General features: G+C 38.4%; 1 protein-coding gene across 2 annotated transcripts in view; it reads left to right on the top strand.

Annotated features, from left to right (window-relative positions):
* LOC135708482 (sodium channel protein 60E-like) overlaps positions 1-21,582 on the top strand; it is a 389,801-nt gene that overhangs the window by 287,282 nt on the left and 80,937 nt on the right. The gene's annotated exons all lie outside the window — the stretch shown is intronic.

Below are 21,582 nucleotides of genomic sequence, written 5' to 3'. Positions count from 1 at the left end.
TATTGAAAAACTGGTAAATGTCCAGCATTGTCCAAAAGCGACGAATTAACTAACAAATCCACCAATTACCTACATGCATATGCTGCTTCCCCAGCACAGTCGTCAGAGAGTAGTAAGTAGACGAAACAAGTCGAAGTGGCATTCGCCTCCGATCCTCGGGCGCGTGCGAATAGGGAGGATGGAATTGCGTAATATTTTACACACTCATCACCATGTTCAGAACCAAACGCAAATTCTTCGAGATAACCACAATCCGTCGTCTGGCTCGCCGTGGCGGTGTCTGACGTATCTCCGGTTTGATTTACGAGGTGTACTGAAGGTGTTCCTGAAAAATGAGATCTGTGATACTGTCACCTACACTAAACACGCCAAGCGTAAGCGGCCATGGATGTCATCTACGTTTTGAAGTGACAGAGAGGCACTCTGTATGGTTTCGGAGGTTAAATCAACACCAACTTTGGCAACAAAACGGCTCTTTTCAGGGCCACCAAGCTTATTACAGTAAAGAGTAGGAATAGAATTCATCTGCCTGTTTGTCCATATTCAGAACCAACGATCACACAAAATGCTCATGTAATCAAACTGGAAGCAGGGGTACAAATTATTTTAATCAACCTTGATCAACTTTGAATCGCCAAGGCCGGATATTTTCGATGGAAGAAGCAACAATCTACCATCTAGCAGGAAACATTTGTGAAGCCGAGTTATTTTCGAAAGAGAGTGTCGATGAAGAGAATCGATCAATGTAGATAGAACCTATTGAAAAGTGGTTTGCTTTCCGTACTGAGCTCCAATACTACCGACGCCAGGGAGGCAGCTCCCACACCTGGACCCTACCAATCGACCCATCAACTCAACCGGGGATCAACGGCTTTACTTCCCGAAGGAAGGCGTGATCAGAGATGTTATGCCTTAGAACATGCCGGTGGCGCCGACTGAGATTAGACCCAGGCCTGCTGGGGTGAGAGGTAATCACGCTAACCACCGGCGCCGATATCTTTCAAGGTGATATCACGGCGAATGAGAACGACCCAAATTTGAGTTTATTTATCTCAGAAATAAGACATAAAGTGCAGGAACTCAGCGATGACTAAATTTGCCTCATGTTTTCCCAGGTTTTTCCAGGATTTTCCAGGGAAAAATTCCAGAATTTGAGAAGTAAAGATTGGATTCACTCAATCTATTGGTACTACTCGGAGACTGAAGAAAATTTTCGTCAATTTCCTCATTTTCTGGCAGATTTTTAGGTTTTCCACAGGAAACCATGAGACAAATTAACTCATAGCTGAGTTCCTGCACTTTTGGCGATTATGAGTGAACTAAACTCAAATTTGGGTCGTTATCATTCGCCGTGTACGCAAAAGGAAAAGAGCCAGTGTCGCTACTTGATAGCAAACTACTCATAATGGGACTTTTTTTTCCAGGGTCCAGGTGTGGGAGCTGCCTTCCTGGCACGTCGGTAGCATTGGTGCTCAGCACGGAAAACAAGATCGACGGAAAAAACAAACCAAAGGAAAAAAAAAAATCTTGTTCAATTTCATCGACTGGTTTTATAAGTTCCTCCAAGACATTGAAGTTATTAGTATCGACTACTGAATCACTTACAGAATTTTCAAATATCATGAAACTTTTCACGATGTCGAGATAATCCAGGGATACTTTTTTCTGTCGTCTTTTTGCCATCCAAATGGAACTGATCAGTGGGTCCGATTTATTAATGGCACGAATAAAGACATCATGTAAATTTTCTACTCTTGATCGTTTTCTTGCATGATGGGTTCGATATTTTTTCATTTGTTTATGTTGACTTTCTGCTGCCTCTTCCGCTAATGAACCAGTTGCAGGAATTTTGTACCAATCATACAATTTAAGATAGAGCCTATATGTTTCCTTGCAATATGCATCAAATTTTTCCGGGTTTATTGGCTCTTGGCAGTTAATAGCAATTAATATATTCCGGAATCTGAAAATTAACTCTTCATCAATGTTCAGCACGGAGCTTAAAAGCTTGGGATTTCCAAATGCTCTTCGACAAACGTTTCCTGTAGTACTGGTACCTGCTCCACCCGATCGTGGTTGATCTACTCTTACTCCAAATTTTTCGTAAAGCTGTGTCGTCACATGTTTTTTTCTTTGTTCATATAGCTCTCTGAACGGTTTCGTTACCTTCCATTTTTTGATATCCATTGCAATATGCAAAAGGCATTCGAAAAATCTTATCCAAGCATGAAGTGGAGATATGCCGTAATGCAAGGCTTCTTCTTTTGATATAAATCCTTCCACGAATTTCTCTGCATCATTCATTACATTTGGTGTTGCCCCACATGTTGGACAATTCTGCATCGACGAATTTCCAGTGATATAAGTTAAGACTTTTCCGTCTATCATACTGAGGACAAAATCAAAATCAACAAGTATAAACTTGTCGTTTGAGAGTTCAATTTTCACTGGCGTTAGTTCACTCATTTCTTTTTCTACATCCTGTTTTGTAGCCAGAATAACTTCTTTACTCTCTTTAATGAATTCAAGGATGAATGGCCTACAAAATCGAATACTTTGAGGCATGGGATTAAACCACATAATTTTCTTTCGATCATTGTACATGAACAACTGAATTGGTGTTAAAGTGGACGAAAATACATCTGAATCATCCTGACATCCTTCTGGTAGCACTTGATGATATTGCGAATATCCAGTTGATCCGTCCATACCCCAGCTACATAGAAGAACCAGTTCCGTAGAAACTAGATCGTTGCTATCCATATACTCGTTGAGCTCTGCATCAATTATTTGGAATATTCGTTTCACTGTCTTTTCCATCAGCGCCTGGAGTTTCACTCTTATTTTCAATGCACTTTCTTCGATGAATTCACTAGGAGGGGCGCATATTTTTTTCACTGCTCTGATCACATAGTAAGGTGGAAATCTTGAAGGTGATTCACTATGTTATTACTTCGTATTGAAATCTACTCAATCCAGCCTCGATAAGTACACTAAAAGCCTCTTCTGGTGACATCATTCCTCGTTGATCAGTTAGTTGAGCCAGCATGGTTTTAGAGCTTTTTTGGTTTTTTTTTAAATATGCCCAATAACTTTAACTAAATTAAAATCCTTTCGATTATAAGCGGTCCGTCTTGCAAATAACAAAGCTTTCTCGATGGTATCGAATTTTCTTTCAACTGCTTCTTTATCGATGACGTGACGTTTTCCTCTTTCACTCAAATCCAAGAAAGGTTTTGAAGGTCGTCCACGTTTTGTTCCCGAGGCCGAGGTTGAGGCAACACATTGCTCCTGTTCGATGAATTCCTCGATGCCAAATTCTCCATCAAGCCAATTCCGAAAATACGACTCAAATCGCTCTTTCGTGCGATTAGCTTCATGCCATTTGTTGATGTATTTAGTAACGATTTTATGGATCTTTTCATCGAGACGTTTACGTTTTTCCACCGAGATGTTATAATTTTCACAAATGAATTCAATGGCTCTGTGAACATTGTTACTATGGCTTAATTTTGCGTCTAATAGATTCATAATGGTTCTATTATCCATGCTCACACTTGGTCTCAACCGTAAATTTGAATTACACTGTAGTAGTTTAAATAAAAGCTACACAAAATACACTATGGCTTCAAATTGACACTACAGTAGGTTAAGTACAGACTTAGGTATAAATTAAACTCATCCGCCCATATGCGTAGGTACATACTTACGCATATGCTTCTATAATCGTCATAACCCAGGTAATTACTTTAGAATAAAGCATAAACGAATGTAGTTTTACGTTCATCCAACAGTGAACTTTATGATAATGATGACTTCTATATTTCGACTATACCAACCGAATATAACTCCAAAAGTTGCAAAATAATTGTTGAAAAAGTTTGTTTCCAAGCCGGCTCTTGTACAATTTGAAATCTCCCATAATAACCGAAAATTTTCAAATCGCCTATTTTTCCAATGGGGCAGGTTGGGGCAGGCAAACTCTTCAGTACTTGTTAGAGTACACTCAAAACTTCATCCAGAGCTGAGAATTAGCCTGGGAATGTGCGAGACACGAAAGTTTGTGATCAATAAAGTTAAATTTTCATTAATTTTCAATTATTTTTTTTCTATTTTTATTTTTAAATTTTTTTGTCTTCATCAAATTTCCAAATGGATTTTATTTTCGGAAAGCTTATTAAATTATCTTTCCAACGATGTATAATGATGTGGTAGTTATATGATAAATAGTGGATGAAATTTTATTTGAGTGGTAGTGTATTTTTGCAGCAAAATTTGTACTTTTCTTACTCTTTTTTTACTTTGACATCCGATATCTCAGAAACTAAAACTGCTAGAAGCTTGAAACTTTCAAATTCTCTTAGTTGAAATGTTTACTATCAACCAAAAATAACGAAATAAGGATTAGTGAAAGTCGATTTTTTGATTTTTGACCGCCTGATATCTGATAGTGGGATGGTAGTACAAGATGGAGTTGGTTTTAGTTTGGGCGATTGCCGATGGAGGAACATGATCGCTTGTGTTTTGGAGGGATTGATTTTTAATATTCCACGTGGTGGCATAGTCAGCAAAGGCGTTGAGGCATCGTTGAAGTTTGTTCGTTATTTCGCGAGGCATCCTTCCTTTGACGGCTATTGCGGTATCATCTGCGAACAGGAAAAACATGCAACCGTCACCGAGGGAAGGAATGTCGGAAGTGTAAATGCTGTATAGCAAGGGGCCCAACAGACTTCCTTGTGGAACTCCTGCTGGGATGGAAAACGTGTCTGAAAGACAACCATTCAACGATACCTTAAACGACCTTTGCTGGAGGTATTTTTTTTCCTTGATTTGTTTTCCGTCGATCTTGTTTTTCGTGCTGAGCACTAATGTTACCGACACCAGGGAGGCAGCTCCCACACCTGGACCCTACATATCGACCCATCAACTCATGAACCGGGGACCAACAGCTTTACTTCCGAAGGAAGGCGTGATCAGAGATGTTATGCCTCAGAACATCCCGGCGGCGCCGACTAGGATTGAACCCAGGCCTGCTGGGGTGAGAGGTAACCACGCTTACCACTACACTGGCACCGCTAACTTTGCTGGAGGTAGTTACGGGTGACAGACCCTTCTACTTTTTTAATACTCAGTCGACATTTACACAGAGACAGTACCTTGCACTCGTTTGATGAAAGCCACAATTGGTAGCTAGTCCATTATACAAAGCAACACTCCAGTGACGTATTGAACCACACAGCTTAAGACGATCGCTTGCTACTGAAAAATGTAATTCCTGTTAGACATGAATGCCAATTACACTGTCATTCAATTCTTACATAATTAGCAACATTGGCATTGAACTGCGTCAGATAGACGCTAAACGAGAATAATCAAGCACTGGTGAATATCAACAAACGTATAATGAACTCATTTGTTCATTTCGCTCGTACGTACTAGCGAAGTTTTTCAAAACAAATGCTATTCATCTACACTGCAGGAACCGTGTTTACCCACCTCTTTTTGTTTCAATTGAGTAGCATATGCTAATTCAGCCGTTGGATATTTGCTCCTTAAATCCGATGTCTTCCGTCTTTTTACAACTTCGCTGCTGTCTTCGAATACCAGTAACTTTCTGCCACGTTTAGCAGATGAGGATGACGAAGGAATGCTATTAATACTTTTCGAAGGAAGTTTAAACGGGCTGGTAAAGTAATTACTGCTATATACTTTTTCTTCGGTTCGGTTATATTTTTGCCATAGATTTTTAAAATATTTACCCATTGATAGTACAATTTGTTTAGCTCTATGGCAGCTGTTACCATGAGTTCAGGTTCAATTCCATAATGAGTCAAAACTTCGTTGCAAACGGAGGCAACTTTTTCATCTCCTATGGAGTTTTTACAAATAGAAAACAGCTTTCGTTTATCGATTTCAACTGAAATAGAGAATCGATAACCTCATTTTAATGTTTTTAAGTATATTTGACTGGTAGTTGCTCAGAAATCATTCCTCAGCAATAAAACATAAAAATTACATGAATGCAGAGTAAGACAGCTTTTGATAATGAGTCATACTGGAGTAAATTTTGAGTAACTCTGAGTAACTCGAGTTGCTCAATATTGAATGCACGATGACATAGCAACCTGTTTTTTTGTGTGTTCATTTCACGATTGTCAAGCAAAGACGTTTGGCCTAAGAGGAAGAGGAGACAATTAATATGGACCAACAGGTCTGTGCCATAAAAAGGGAAGAGGAGACAATGCGGGGGCAAAAACGAACAACTTTTCTGTCAAACGTGAACCAGCTCGTGATTGGCCGATTTGAAGTGCGAAAAATAAAGATAGAGATCGATATAGATAGAGATAGATACAGATAGCCCAAGTAGCACCTGTAACATCTTTTTATAAGTAAAAAAGAGAAACATGCTACACAATTATTACATAAAAGTAACCATGAAATATATGCAGTTACATATCAAGTCAACATGAAGTTATGTCATGACTTTCTAAGTAATAGGACACATTAATGTGACACAACGGTCATTGGTATCTGTAAAGTCAGATTGTCACGATGTTGAGATAAAATGCGACTTATCTGGTCTCAATGATAACACAGTGTAACCTTTTTGTGTCGATCTAATGTTATCAATTGGTTGAACTGTAACTGAGTTGCCACAGCGACCGAAAATTTACGAATATGTAACTTGGCAACAATTGTATGCCGGATTACAGTTGCATTTTCGTTTCAGCGTGACCCTAATAGTCGTATGTCACCAGATGGTAACACATATGCAGTCTCTATGATCTGGGCAAATGAAAGCTACACTGCCGCTCTAAAATGTTTCACCAATCGCAATCTAATTGTTTGTTCCTTTTTTTAATTATCAAAATGGTAAAATATTTAATTAATGGTGATGCAATTGTGAATGCTGAGCCTTAAGGACAAACTAATAGTAACGAGTTTTCTTTATAATCTCAAGTAATGGTTCATATCATGACACTTTTTGTTCGAAGTGTTACTCTCAAACTGAGTGCACACAAAAGATTTTTTACTTCGAATCATTTATGATCAAAAATATGCTAATAAATCAATTGAAATATAAGATGGCGCATTTATTTTATCAATATAAAACTCCCAACTTCACCGTAAATATGAAACTGCATATTTTTTCTTTCTCTGACACGTGTTTCCGTTGCAAATATCTCTAATGATTATTATAATTTTATCAACGCCTCAAAATGTTTATGCCATAAAAGTACTCTGTAAAACAATATTCATCGTCGAAATTAAACTAAAGTTAATCAACGGTACAAGTTAACTTATTTGTATGTAATCCAATATTGTTATTTCATCACTACTGTGTAACTAGTTTTGTTACATTGAATTAGTTACACATCAACTCACATCTTGCGCTTTTTTAGTTGCATTGCTGTTGCCTTCATGGTTACTGTAATGATTTTACGACACATAATTTGTTCGCAAAATAGTGGCAGCAACTTTTATGTGACAACATGTGCTACTTGGGAGAGATAGACAGAGATAGAGATAGAGATAAAAGAGTAAGAAGCCAGTTGTCTCCTCTTCCTATTAGCGTTTGACGAGGAAAATCTATGTCCATCATTCAACAACATTATACTCCGCAGCATGCAAACCTGTGTTTGCTTATTATTGGTTGACGATGATAATTATTGGATTTTCAAGTGAACATGGAGTTGTACCATAATTTAACGTCTTGATAATGCACATGGTCGGCATTCCATTGTGAACATTTTTGCAGATTGCATACCCACCAACAAGATTCAAAATGTTTCCAGCTGATGGATTGATGGAAAGATCATTGTCTAATCACATATACAAATGTACTGTTCTATCAGAACAATTAAAACTAGAATTCGCAAGTCATTTTAACTTATTTATATAAGATGCTGAAATTAATAATTGAAACAATACATCCTTGGCAACTCATCATAAATCACGCCAAATAACGGGTTCGTTTTTCGGGATCATATCAGAAATATATTTTTCTGATTTTCAACTTAATTGTCGCACCATAGTAGAGACCACGCATACAAGAGTAAAAATTCACACTGAAAAGAAATACACACGGATTAATGAGTATTTGATGCAAGAATACAAAATAAAATACCGATAGGATCACTCCGACACTCTGACAGGTAATGTATGTTAATACTTATTTAATTTTTAATTTATGGATGAATATGAGACTTTGATCACTTTTGAGTAAATATGAGTTACTCAAATTTACTCGCTGTGAAAATATAAACTCTGAGTACAGCCGATTTGCCCCTAGAAGGCAACTTTCCATCTCCTATGGAGTTTTTCCAAATAGAAAACAGCTTCCGTTTATCGATTTCAACTGAAATAGAGAATCGATAACCTCAATTTTAATGTGGTTCAGTATATTTGACTGGTAGTTGCTCAGAAATCATTCCTCAGCAATAAAACATAAAAATTACATGAATACAGAGTATTCAGAAAACAAAACACAATTCCATTCATACAAGCAAAAAAATATTGGACTTACCTTCTGTGCAGTTATGATTTGCAAACGAATTTTTACTCTGATGAACGCAAATGCAACGAACGTATTGTATTTACCATCCATAACGCTCGAATGACAGCTAAAAACTAGTAATCATGGGTTGCTTTGGCATGTCAAAAACAAACAAGCAAAACATGGTGGGTGGCTGAATGCTCTTAAAAAACATTGGTCAGCTCACATGGATACAACGGGATACAAATGACTACTAGATGAAATGATAGTAGTAGCACTATAGTTTCATCATATTTAGGAGCCGTCTGCCCCTTTTTGCCTCTTTTAAGTTTATGGATGATTGAAATTTGATTATTTTAGAGCTGATTCTGACTATAACATTTCCAGTTTTTTAGATAGAACCTTTTCGTCTTCAGTCTTTACTGTGTATTTTAAAAAAAGTTGCAGAACATTATAGTCATCTAAAACAAATAATTTCGGAAATATTTACAAACAACTGATTTTTGAGACCCTTCTATAAAAAAACGGTTCATAACTCAAAATCGCAAGCAGATAGAGACATGACGTCTTGTACAAAGTTTTTAGTTATAAAACAACCTACGACTTAGCTGAAGTTTTAATATCTCTATATGGTCAAACTAAAAAGTTAGATTTTGCAGCACCCCTGTGGTGTAGTTCCGAGCTAAAACTAAACTTCATTCAATGGGTCTTGTCATTTATAAAAACTCTTCTGAAGACACCCTATTGAAAAAACCACTGTGAAAGGTGCAAATGAAACAACTTCATGGATTTGGCCTTTCGCACCACTGTGCACTGGGTTGAACCGCTACTCCTTGCGTGTGGTAGTAAATGATAAACAGATAGGGTTTTTGATCTAATTTCCGTCTTACTAAGGTTGAGATATTATTAAAAATTTGACACTGCTTCTTGCTTCTAAATTCGTCATACGAGTTTCATTTCCGTCTTAACGCATTGAAACGCCATTAGATTTAGAAAAAAAAAAAGTGGATTCGTAGAAAAAGTGGATTCGCTAGGAGCGCTTCTTTTGTTGAGAAGATTGAGTGTAAATATTCATAATGCGCTGTAATAGGCTTGAATGAAAGCCATTGATATTATAAATGATTTCTGCTCGATAGAACGGAAATGGGCGATTACGACAAAGTAGCGCTCTTCCCTACTGGTTTTTAGTCTTGTTTTGTTCTTAGTCATTATTCGGTGGAAATCTAACAAAACGTGCATGAGCAATATGACCACGCTATCAACTGATGTTTGGTCGGTTCTTAAGCTGGTATGAATTCTAGGCGAGTTCGTGCAAATGCTTGAGAATGTCAAGCGTGAGATTTTGTTTGCTGATTCACACATGAATTTATTCTCTCATAAGAGCTCAATGAATGAGATTTCAGAAAGATTTTCCGAACGCTGATGATAAGACAATAAAAAGACTAGGAAATCACTACGGAATGATTATGATAAGCGGTATCCAATGTAGAAATCGTAAATATTTGATAATGGGACAACCATTGTTAATAATGTATAAAAGTACACTAACTATAACACTTCCAACTAATAGCTTATGCAACTTTCGTCATCTACTTTCAACATCTTGTACATTCATCGCCAAGGTGGAACGGAACTAATTTCTCGTCCTTTGATCCGTCGCCGTCTTCATCCGCATTGCCACTCTAAAATCAACGCCACATTTGCAGCATTCACCGACGTGGCTTCCCATCTCAACTGAGGTTCAACTTTGAAGGAAAAGTGCCATTTTCTAGTTTTATTTGACCTTGGGGCTCCTACACCACCTTGTGGCCACTCACGCCATGTGCCACATCTCTAGAACGCAAACTCATTTCAGCCCAGAAAGAGTGCACTCGTTACCGCATGAGAGCGCACACCCTTTGCCCCCACTCGAAGCAGGGTGGAAAATAGAAAAATGCGCTATTTATATTCCATCCTTGCATCACTCCCATCCCATCACTCATCCCTCATCCTGGTTCGGAAGGGACCGCCACGTCGTGCGTCGTCGTGTGGGAATTTCTCGCAATATAAACAACAAGGCTCCAATCTGCTGCTCCGGCTGTTGGGGAAACTGTAATGAATACATCATTAGCAGAGAGTCGGTCGCTGGGCCGATTGTTGTGCTGCTGCTTGAGTTATAATGATTTCATTTGAAACGCGCCTTTCCATCAACAGGAGCCGACTCTGCCTTTGGATGGTCTGGAAAGGTGAAAACTTTTTCCTTCTTTTCTGTTAAGTGGGTCGTTTGCGTCTTTACACATTCGAAAGGAGTAAGTCGTGAAAAACTTGACTTTGGGAGAAAGGCAAAAAAAAAGCAAAGTTTTGAGTGCCAGCTACACTTTTCGAGCAGGGCACCAGCTGGCTGCAAATCATGAGGAATACCAAGGTGATAGGGCCGATGAACTGCGGGGGGCTTTGAACTTGGTTTTGCATTGCACTACGAGACTCTAGTATCTTGCTTCTGCCTCTGACAGGCATTTTGTTGTAGCAGCAGTTGCTTTTTGTTATGGCCTCTAGAAAATCAAGAAAATATTTGTTTTGGGTTTTCGGTTGTAAACTTGTGAGATAAGTGTTCGGTATAGGATAGTTGTGCAGAAGGAAGATGCTTTGTGGAGCCATTATCCCGGAGTATCAGTTTGTTGAGGATAAGTCAAAAGTTGAAATTGTTCGTTGGTTGAACGATAAATGAATCCATTTAGATCTGTTTTCTTGTGGCTCTTTTTAAGGTTTTCTGGGAATGAGAAAATACTGTGAAGAATGTTGCACTACGAATAAGTTTATGCAGCATATTTATACAGGATACACAGTGGGGTGAGTCAAGTTTGTACGGGTGATCGCAACCCCCTGTTCTCAACTGCTTTTCCTTTAACTGATTTGGCTATGATCTGGATTTGCGGAGAATTTTAAATTGTGTATGGGAAAATGTATGGGAAACGAAACGACCCTATTCATTTGCTAGCAGAAAATTCAAATACAGTCAACTCTCCATAACTTGATATTGAAGGGACCATCGAGTTATAGAATTATCGTCTACTAGAATACAAAATATTGTTTGTTCGTACTTAATTTTAAGAATAATCCCAAATTATTCCATTAACTATAATATCTGTTCATATTTATCCATATGCATTAGGAAAAATGGTTCAAGAATCCATTTACGGAAGTTCTGAGCAATTAATTCCAAATATTAAGCCAATATGAACAAACACACGCACATGTCAATTATTGAAAGTTAATTTGTCATATGAAAGGTTCTAATGCTACAAAATGCTGGTTGTGTATAAGACGGTTTGGAAAGCATACCACACTTACAAATGGTTCGCCAAACCATAGTCTTTTACCGAATTTTTCGGTAAAAATCGACTTATCCGCGTCATCAACACTTCGGCCATCACGAACTGTGTAGTACTCCCGAGCAAAGTCGGTTAACAAAATGAAAGCAAATCGATATTAAAGTTTGCAGTTCCTATCATAATGAAAACTAATTTTGTATTCAATTGCCGTGACAGAAGTCTGATATCATATTGTGCTTTTATTATGCAGTCAAAACTTTTTAAATGAAAGCAACTTAACGTGAAGTTTTGCTGTTAACATCTTGTTTAAAATTTAATTTAAGTTTATCGGTCGTTGAACTAACAATTATTGTTTATTTGTTTTATTTAACACATTTTAGGTCATTCATGACTTGGTCGGGGTTAGATTTGAGCTCAACTCTTTCAGCGTGAGAAGCATGGATACTTACCATTTACGCCACGCCCGTATTTAGTTAAACATTATGAATGCAAAATCAGCAATCAAATTGATTTCATTGAAAGCAAGATTAGTTTTCCGTTTGATTCAACAGTGTAAAATTTTGCTCTCATTTTTGCTGTGTTAACCGTTAAGTCAACCAAAATGAGATCAACTGGAGTATTCAAAAAAAGTTACATCATTATCATAACAGCAAATTTTGATTTCAATTTGATCTCCAACTTTGCTCGGGCTGATCGCCAGGAAGAGTTGTGTAATCAAATTTAACGTATTATTCATCGTCCATTATCACGCACACAGCAATTGGTCGTATAACTTCTGAGCCCTCGGTTTGACGTGAGCGGCTTGTTTTTCACACCGCTTCTTCTGCTTCTTACAAGTCTTTAAACCCATTCTTGCTTTGGCCCGCTGGACGTTACTCTTCGAGGATCCCAATGTTTTGCCACGTCTCGAACCGAATCACTTTTCTTGCGAGTGAAAGCTTGCACGATCTTCCGGCCCTAATTTCGGTCCACATGGTTCGGTTTACGTCCAGATTTTTGCTTGTCCTGGAAAGTTGCTTCATCACCATACTTCCGAATCGCCGTTTTGAACGGCTTCGATGCTAACATCTTCTAATTTTGCTAATTGACTTAGAGAAATGTTGGGGATAGTACACCATTTGTGCACGATCTGTTTGCGCTTTTCCGGAGACATTCTGGAACACCCTATAGTAGCCATGATGTTTGTGCTCTATTCTACGCGCCAGAAACACCAATGTTACCAGCTCAACAGTTGATTGAGCCAAATAATAAGACATCAGTGACAATGAAATATAATAATGGAATTCCACTTCCAGTCCGCATCGTGCTCTCTTGCCGTGCGGATCTATTTGCTTTTTTTCTGAAGGAAGTGTTACTACTACCTAAAGCTACAACAAATTTAAACAGCACTTTTCAGTGCTCAACCTGTAAAATTTCTACCTTGTTCAACTTTATTCCTCTTCGATCCTTGTTCGGACCCTACCCGAGGTAATCCTTCTTGGATATCGATTTGAAAAATTTCTCTTCGATCCTTCAGGTTCTTATAGTAATCTGTTTGGAAGTCGATTTGGATAAAAATTTACTGCCGCCATGGCGCCTAAACGCAAAAGAAAGGGGCAAACTCTTGACCCCCCTTCTGAAGAAATTAATTTGAGTAATCAATTTGATTTGCTCACGGATGATGAGAATGATCCATCATCCAAGAAAAATTCTAGTAAACTTTCCCGGCCTAATGCCAAGAAGGAAAAGATTCCCCCTATTGTGATAACCACTTCCGATTTCCATGCTCTTCGCATGGAACTTTTGAACTTCGTGAAAGTTAAGTTTTCTCTACAAATTGGACGTCGGGGTGAATGCCGTGTATTGGCTGAAACCTTGGACGGATTTAAATGTCTTCTCAAGTATCTTACTGAGAAGAAGCACAATTTTTTTACTTACGACACCAAAACTGAACGTGTGTTCAAGGTTGTCATGAAAGGACTGCCCAGTGGTGAATCCCTGGATCAGATCAAAGATGAACTGGCAAAATTACTTAGAGTTGTGCCACTCCAAGTAATCAAAATGAAAATGAAATCCCGTCCTGGCGATTCGCGCAACGGGATTTCTAATGATTTTTATTTAGTTCACTTCAAGTCTAGTGAACTAAACAATCTTAAGGCCTTAGAAAAAGCTAGCCTAATGCTCCATGTCCGAGTGAAGTGGGAACACTTCAGGAAGACTGGAGGAAATTTCCAAAACCTCACTCAGTGCCGTAAGTGCCAGGGATGGGGTCACGGAACTAAAAATTGCTACATGCCAGCTAAATGCATGAATTGTGGTGATTCCTCTCACGCAAAGGACGACTGTCCTGTGAAGGAAGATCCTAAGAAATTTAAATGTTCAAATTGTGGTGAAAACCACAAATCCAATTTTTGGGAATGTAAGACTCGCAAAGCGATCCTACAATCTCGTTCTAACTGACAGGTAGGAAACGCTCCAAGTTTCCGACCAGGTACAAATTCCTCTGCTGTTAACAACGGTCAGCGAGGAACAAATTCTACATTCGTACCCGTAGGTACAAATATCACCCCTGCTTCAAATTTTCCATCTGTACCTACTCCCCTCGCTGCTAACAATGTTCAGCGTGTTAATGGAGCTTGATATTGATCTTGTCATGACTTTAAAATTCAGTAATGGATTTTAAAGCATTAAATATTGTAAATTAGAATGCTCGATCTCTTAAAGATAATGAAGACGAGCTATTTAACTTTTTGAGAGTTCATAACGTGATTATTGCCGTTATAAATGAAACGTTCCTTAAACCTGACCATAAGGTTAAGAAGGACGCAAATTACTTGATTTATAGAAATGATCGTCTTGATGGACCCTGTGGTGGCGTTGCCATCATTATTCAAAGACGAATCAAACATAAAATTCTTTCTTCATTTGAAACCAAAGTTTTTGAAACTTTGGGGGTTTCTGTTGAAACAAAATTTGGACAACTTACGTTTATAGCTGCCTATTTGCCATTCCAATGCGTAGGCCAGAAAAAGAATTTTCTCAAGGGTGACCTCCAGAAACTTACCCGTCATAGGTCTAAATTCTTCATTATTAGTGATTTTAATGCAAAACACCGCTCATGGAATAATGCTCAAAGCAATTCCAATGGTAATATTCTGTTTGATGATTGTTCTGCAGGTTATTACACTATTCAATATCCAAACAGCCCAACATGCTTTTCTTCTGCAAGAAATCCCTCCACTATTGATTTGGTCTTAACTGATTCATGTCAACTTTGTAGCCAATTGGTTACCCATGCTGACTTCGGTTCTGATCACCTTCCAGTAACTTTTGAAATATCCCAAGAAATAATTTGTAATCCCAACAGCTCTACTTTCAATTACCATAGAGCTAATTGGGAGCAATATCGAACATTTATGGAATATAACTTCGATCCAAACATTCCTTTGCAAACCAAAGATGAAATTAATTATGCGCTTGAATCTCTGACTACTTCTATAGTTGAAGCAAGAGCTGCCTCAGTACCAAAATGCGAGGTTAAATTCGATTCAATTATAATAGACGACGATCTTCAGCTCTTGATCCGTCTTAAAAATGTTCGTAGGAGACAATATCAAAGAACACGCGATCCTGCCATGAAGGTTATCTGGCGGGATTTGCAAAAACAAATTAAAAAGCGATTCTCTGCCCTGAGGAACAAAACTTTTGAAAATAATATTTCTTAATTAGACCCGAGCTCCAAACCCTTTTGGAAACTCACAAAAATTTTGAAAAAACCTCAAAAGCCTATTCCAGCGCTTAAAGAAGGTGGTAAAATTTTGATCACAAATTTGGAAAAAGCTCAGAAACTTTCTAAGCAATTCGAGAGTTCCCATAATTTCAATTTGGGTCTTACTAGTCCTATTGAGAATCAGGTTGCTCGGGATTTTCGGAATATTTTCTCTCGGGAAAATATTTTTGATGATTCCTGGGGGACTGATTTGGACGAAGTAAGGTCTATAACTAAAAAGTTTCAAAATATGAAAGCTCCAGGTGATGATGGAATTTTCTATATCCTCATCAAAAAACTCCCAGAGAGTACCTTGTCTTTCTTGGTAAAATTATTTAACAGATGTTTCCATTTGGCATACTTTCCTGATAAATGGAAAAATGCAAAAGTTGTTCCAATTTTGAAGCCGGATAAAAATCCAGCTGAAGCTTCTAGCTACCGTCCAATAAGTTTGCTTTCTTCAATAAGTAAACTTTTTGAAAAGATAATTTTGAATAGAATGATGCTTCACATCAATACGAACTCAATTTTTGCAGATGAGCAGTTTGGATTTCGCCATGGGCATTCAACTACTCATCAACTCTTAAGAGTTACCAATTTAATTCGTTCAAACAAATCGGAAGGCCACTCAACTGGAGTTGCTCTTCTAGACATAGAAAAAGCATTCGACAGTGTTTGGCATGAAGGTTTGATTGCTAAATTGAAAAAGTTTAATTTTCCACTTTATATTATGAAATTAGTTCAAAATTATTTAGCTGACAGAACTCTGCAGGTAAATTATCAAAATTCCAAATCTAATCGACTACCTGTTAGAGCAGGAGTTCCTCAGGGTAGCATTCTTGGGCCTATATTGTATAACATTTTCACTTCGGACCTCCCTGATTTGCCTCAGGGTTGCCACAAATCTTTGTTCGCTGATGACACAGGCATTTCCGCTAAAGGAAGAAGTCTTCGTGTTATTTGCAGCAGACTGCAGAAAAGTTTAGATATTTTCTCTTCTTATTTACAAAAATGGAAGATTTCTCCCAACGCTTCCAAAACTCAACTTATAATATTTCCACATAAGCCTAGAGCTTCGTTTTTGAAACCTAGTAGTAGTCACATAGTCACTATGAACGGAGTTCCAATTTCCTGGTCAAACCAAGTGAAATATCTTGGATTAATACTTGACCAAAAATTAACTTTTAAAGATCACATTGAGGGCATTCAAGCCAAATGTAACAAATATATCAAATGTTTGTATCCTCTTATAAACAGGAAATCCAAACTTTGCCTGACGAATAAACTTCTAATATATAAACAAGTTTTTAGACCGGCCATGCTTTACGCTGTGCCAATATGGTCTTGTTGTTGCACTACCAGGAAAAAAGCACTTCAAAGGATTCAGAACAAAGTTATGAAAATGATTTTGAAGTTGCCTCCCTGGTACAGAACTACCGAGGTACATAGAATTTCAAATGTTGAGACTTTAGAACAAATGTCCAATAAAATAATTAATAATTTCAGGCAAAAATCGTTGCAATCCTCAATTGCAACGATTAATTCCCTTTATACTTAGATAAGATTTAGTTTTAGTTTTTAGTTTTAAGATATCAATTGTTATACTGACATGCAGGTTAAAAAACCTGTTTAAAATACTTAATTGCCAAGACATGAACAATGTAAAAACACTTAGATATATATCTGGTACGTTACTGCACTAACTGGAGCACCTAGGTTAAAAATGAAATGTAATTTATTTTGAATTAGGAACAAATAAAGAGTTAAAAAAAAATGGAATTCCACTTTTAGTTTCTTTGAAATTCTAATAGAAATTAGCATTGGAATACTGCAAGAAATTCCTTTCAGGCTATCCTACGAATTCCCTTTTAAATCCTCTAAGAATTCTTTTATAATACACCTAAAATATAATTTTGATTTATCCTCAGAACTTCCATCGAATTTTTCTCATAATTCTCCTGAAATTAAAGTCAGAACTCTCTTGGAATTCTCAATACTCCTTAAAATTCCTTGTCAATATTCCTAGGCTTTCATTAAGTGTTATCCTCTTCTCTGGTGGAATCATGCTTCGATCTCCCGTTGAACTTCTCCCAGAGTTTAATTGGAATGTTCTCAGAAACCCCTTGTAATTATTCCCACATTTGCTAAGCAATTGTGCTTAAATAATCTTTTGAATTTTCTTCTCACTTTAAAGTTCTACTTTTTAGAATTAATTCCTTTGAATTCCTATCAGAACTCCATAGGGATTCTCCTGAGCATTTACCAGGAATCATAAAGTCCTCAGAATTGTCTTGGGAGCATTTCATAGATTTGACTTGAAGTTATCTTCAAAACTAGCATGGAATTCCAGTCAGAACTCTCTAAGTTATACTCCTTAGAACTCCCTTTAAGTTCTCCTCAAAATTCTTCAAAAATTCTCAAGGTAATGGCATGAAATTCCAGCCCATGAACCTTGAAAATTTTCTTTGATCCATTATATTGATATTTGTTTTCAACTCTGGGATCTTGGAAACCATTTCAAGATCCAACATCTGAATCTTTGTTCCAGAATCTAAAAATATTGTTCCAGCTTGGATTATCATTTTTTTAAGATCCAAAAATTGAAAAATTTCTTCAGCTTTATAAAATTTTCTTTTTTTTTAGAACCTGAGGAATCTGACTCATGATTTTGAAATTTGCATTGAATCTCACAGGCTTGAAGACTCGTCCATCACTGAAATCGTAAATAATTGTCTCCGATCTCAAAGAATTCAATTTCAAAATATCTAAAACCATTTCAAACGTGATTCCTTTTATTTTAAAAATTCGTGTTCATGGCATTTAGCGTTCATCGACTTGGTAAAATTTCTAGGAAATTTAAGATGTCAGAGACTTTTAAAAGCTTTGGAGATCGCGCATTGTACTCAAAAAAAATGTAACACTTTCTTTTATTTATTTCTATTTCTACTTGTCAACAGATAAAATAGTTACCCTAATGACAATTTTCTATATCTAAACATCAAACTGCTTCAAACACAAAATTAACGCAAACATCTTTTAAAGCTACGCTTATTTTTCTCGCGGGACACATTAAAATCGAACACATAATAACAACTATTGAAAACGCGGCACATACTCAACATTGGTTCGTGTACGCCATAGTTGGTCCTCGAACGCCGGTTGTTGAAGAACGCATGCAGCCGGAGGTCCCGTCGTTGAGTGTTGATGTCAAGAAGACTGAGAAGTGTGGAGCAGTCGACGTTCCCTTGCAGAAGATCCGCAACGAAACAAGCCTTCGCCACATTACGCCTTCCTTCCAAGAGCTCCAGGTCGATGAGGTTACAGCGACTTTCATAGCTCGGCAAGTTACGCGGGTCGCGCCAACGAAGGTGTCGCAACGCAAAGCGAATAAATTTTCGCTGAACAGCTTCAATTCTATGGATGGCATTCTGATAGAATGGCGACCAAACAACGGCAGAGTATTCCAGTATAGGTCGAACCAGGGAACAGTATAAAGCCTTCAGGCAATACACGTCCTTGAAGCTTTTGGCGAAACGGAATAAAAATCCTAGCTGCGATGAAGCTTTAGATACAACATAAGCAATGTGATCCTTGAACGTTAATTTGCAATCGAGCATGACTCCCAAGTCCTTGACAGTCGATTCGCGTTTCAAGCTTATTCCTCTTAAGGTGTAATCGTGGAAATGCATCGCCCGTTTACGGCCAAAGGAGATGACCGAGCACTTGGACACATTTAAAGACATCCTGTTTATCCGGCACCAATCGTCAAAGACTTCAAGTTCTTGGTGGAGGAAATGAGCGTCTTGAGGCCCTTTTATTACGTAGTAGAGCTTCATGTCGTCGGCGTACGAGAGTTTAAGGCATTTGAGGATCAAGTTCACGTCGTTCATATACAACAGGAAAAGCAATGGCCCCAGGTGGCTGCCTTGAGGAACACCAGATGTAACAATGAAGGGTGGAGAAGCGTAGTCACCGATCTTAACAGACATAGATCTGCCAGTCAGATAGAAGCAAAGCCAGGTAAGTAGACTCCCATGAACACCCATTTTGTCATATTTAGAGAGGGTAATTTCATGGAAAGCTGCAGAGAGGTCGGTGTATATGGCGTCAACTTGATAGCCACGTTCAATCTCACGAATAATGAACGATGTAAAAACAGTTCGATTAGTCGTCGTCGAGCGCTTAGGCATGAAGCCGTGTTGATCCTGAGAAATACTGTACGAGCAGTCTTGAACCAACTTTTCCAGGACAATTAGCTCGAATCGTTTGGAGATAGCAATCAATGCAGCTATTCCGCGGTAATTGGCGACAGTCTGCTTGCATCTTTTTTTGTGAACAAGGAAAACGAACGAATCCTTCCAACATTCTGGAAAAACTCCGGAGGTCATTGACAAGTTGAAGACCTTAGCTAAGGGCTCTGAAAGAGTGTCTAAGCAACGTTTCAGTACTAATGAGGGAATGCCATCTGGACCAGATCCTGTTGATGTTTTCATCTGTTTCCCGGCTGAAATCACCATGTCGCTGTGGATGGTGAATGGAGAACCAAACACCGACGTACGAGGGACATTACTCGTGGTACATATTGGCGATATCTGCGACGGAGTTGGCATCAGTAACGCCATCAGTCATATTGGACGGCAATCCCGTTTCTTTCCGTTGCTCGTTCACATATCGCCAGAATTCCTTAGGATTAGCTTTGAGACGACTCTGCAAGTGAGACTGATGTGCGTTGTGTACAACTTTTTATTGCATGGGTAAAAATTGATGAAATGTTGAGGAAATTTAGTTTAGAGTGTATAATTTACATGTGCAAAATCTCGTCACAATCTGTCAAGTGGTTATCGAGATGGCTTTCAAGCAAGAAGGGCTTCGAAAAAAAATATTGGAAGTGGCCATGAAAAATCCAGGCCAGTCCCACAGGTATATCGTGAAACAGTTTGGAATCGATAGTTCGACCGTGTCCAGTGTGGTAAAATCATTCAAGGAGACTCAGACAACCCAGCGGCGAGCTGGCAGCGGAAGAAAAGCGAATGCAAGGAAGGTGAGGGATTACTTCAAGCGCAATCCGAACCTTTCGATTCGGGACGTGGCCAAGAAGGTCAATTCTTCCATCTGGTTCATCCAACAGACAATGAAACGGACCGGATTTCATGTTTTCAATGTAAGGAAGGTGCCTAACCAAACCGATAAACAGAATACGGTGGCCAAATCCCGCGCCAGGAAGCTGTACCGCGAGTGGTTGGTGCAGCCGAAATGCATCGTAATGGACGACGAGACGTACATTAAAGCGGACGTCAAGCAGATTCCTGGCCTGGAGTTTTTCGTCGGCAAGTCCAGTCTGGAAGTTCCGGAGAAGTTCCGGAAGAAGAAGGTCGACAAATTTGCCAAGAAGTACTTAATGTGGTAGACGATCTGTGGATGCGGCAAATTCAGTAAGTACATAACTTCCGGCACCATCAACGGCCAAATATATAAAGAAGAATGCCTCCAGAAGCGCCTGCTGTCCTTCCTCCGGTCCCACGAAGGTGACACTCTGTTTTGGCCGGATCTGTCATCGTGCCAGTACGCGAAACCGGTGATGGAGTGGTACGAATCCAACGATGTATTTTTTGTGTCGAACGAGGCAAATCCGCCAAACTCGCCAGAACTTCGCTCAACAGAAAAATTCTTGGCGATTGTGAAGGGCACGCTCCGGAAAACAGCAAGAATTTAAAGAAAGAGTGGATGAAAGTGTGTAAGAAAGATGGCGCAAGTGTTGCACAGAATTTGATGTAGCGTTAAGTCCAAGTTGCGGGCATTTAGCCTAGGAGAGGAGGTTGAATAAACCAACTTTGCAAAAGTATAGCTAATGTGTGTTTATTTATTCCCTGAGAGTTTCAAAAATATGCAACTTAAAATGAATTTTCGGTGATCATTTTTGTCTGTTGCATTTTTTTCGAGTACAGTCTTTACACAGTCTTTCCATAGTAAACCGATATAGAGGATCTCATATTTTCGTAAAAATGGGTAGTTTTGTTCCTTATCGG

Source organism: Ochlerotatus camptorhynchus, unplaced genomic scaffold, assembly GCF_037179485.1.
Source record: "Ochlerotatus camptorhynchus isolate MF236.1 unplaced genomic scaffold, CSIRO-AGI_Acam_v1.1 ptg000330l, whole genome shotgun sequence".
Lineage (NCBI taxonomy): Eukaryota > Metazoa > Arthropoda > Insecta > Diptera > Culicidae > Ochlerotatus > Ochlerotatus camptorhynchus.
The sequence above is the reverse complement of the archived record's forward strand: the minus strand, read 5'-3'. Positions and strand labels throughout refer to the sequence as shown.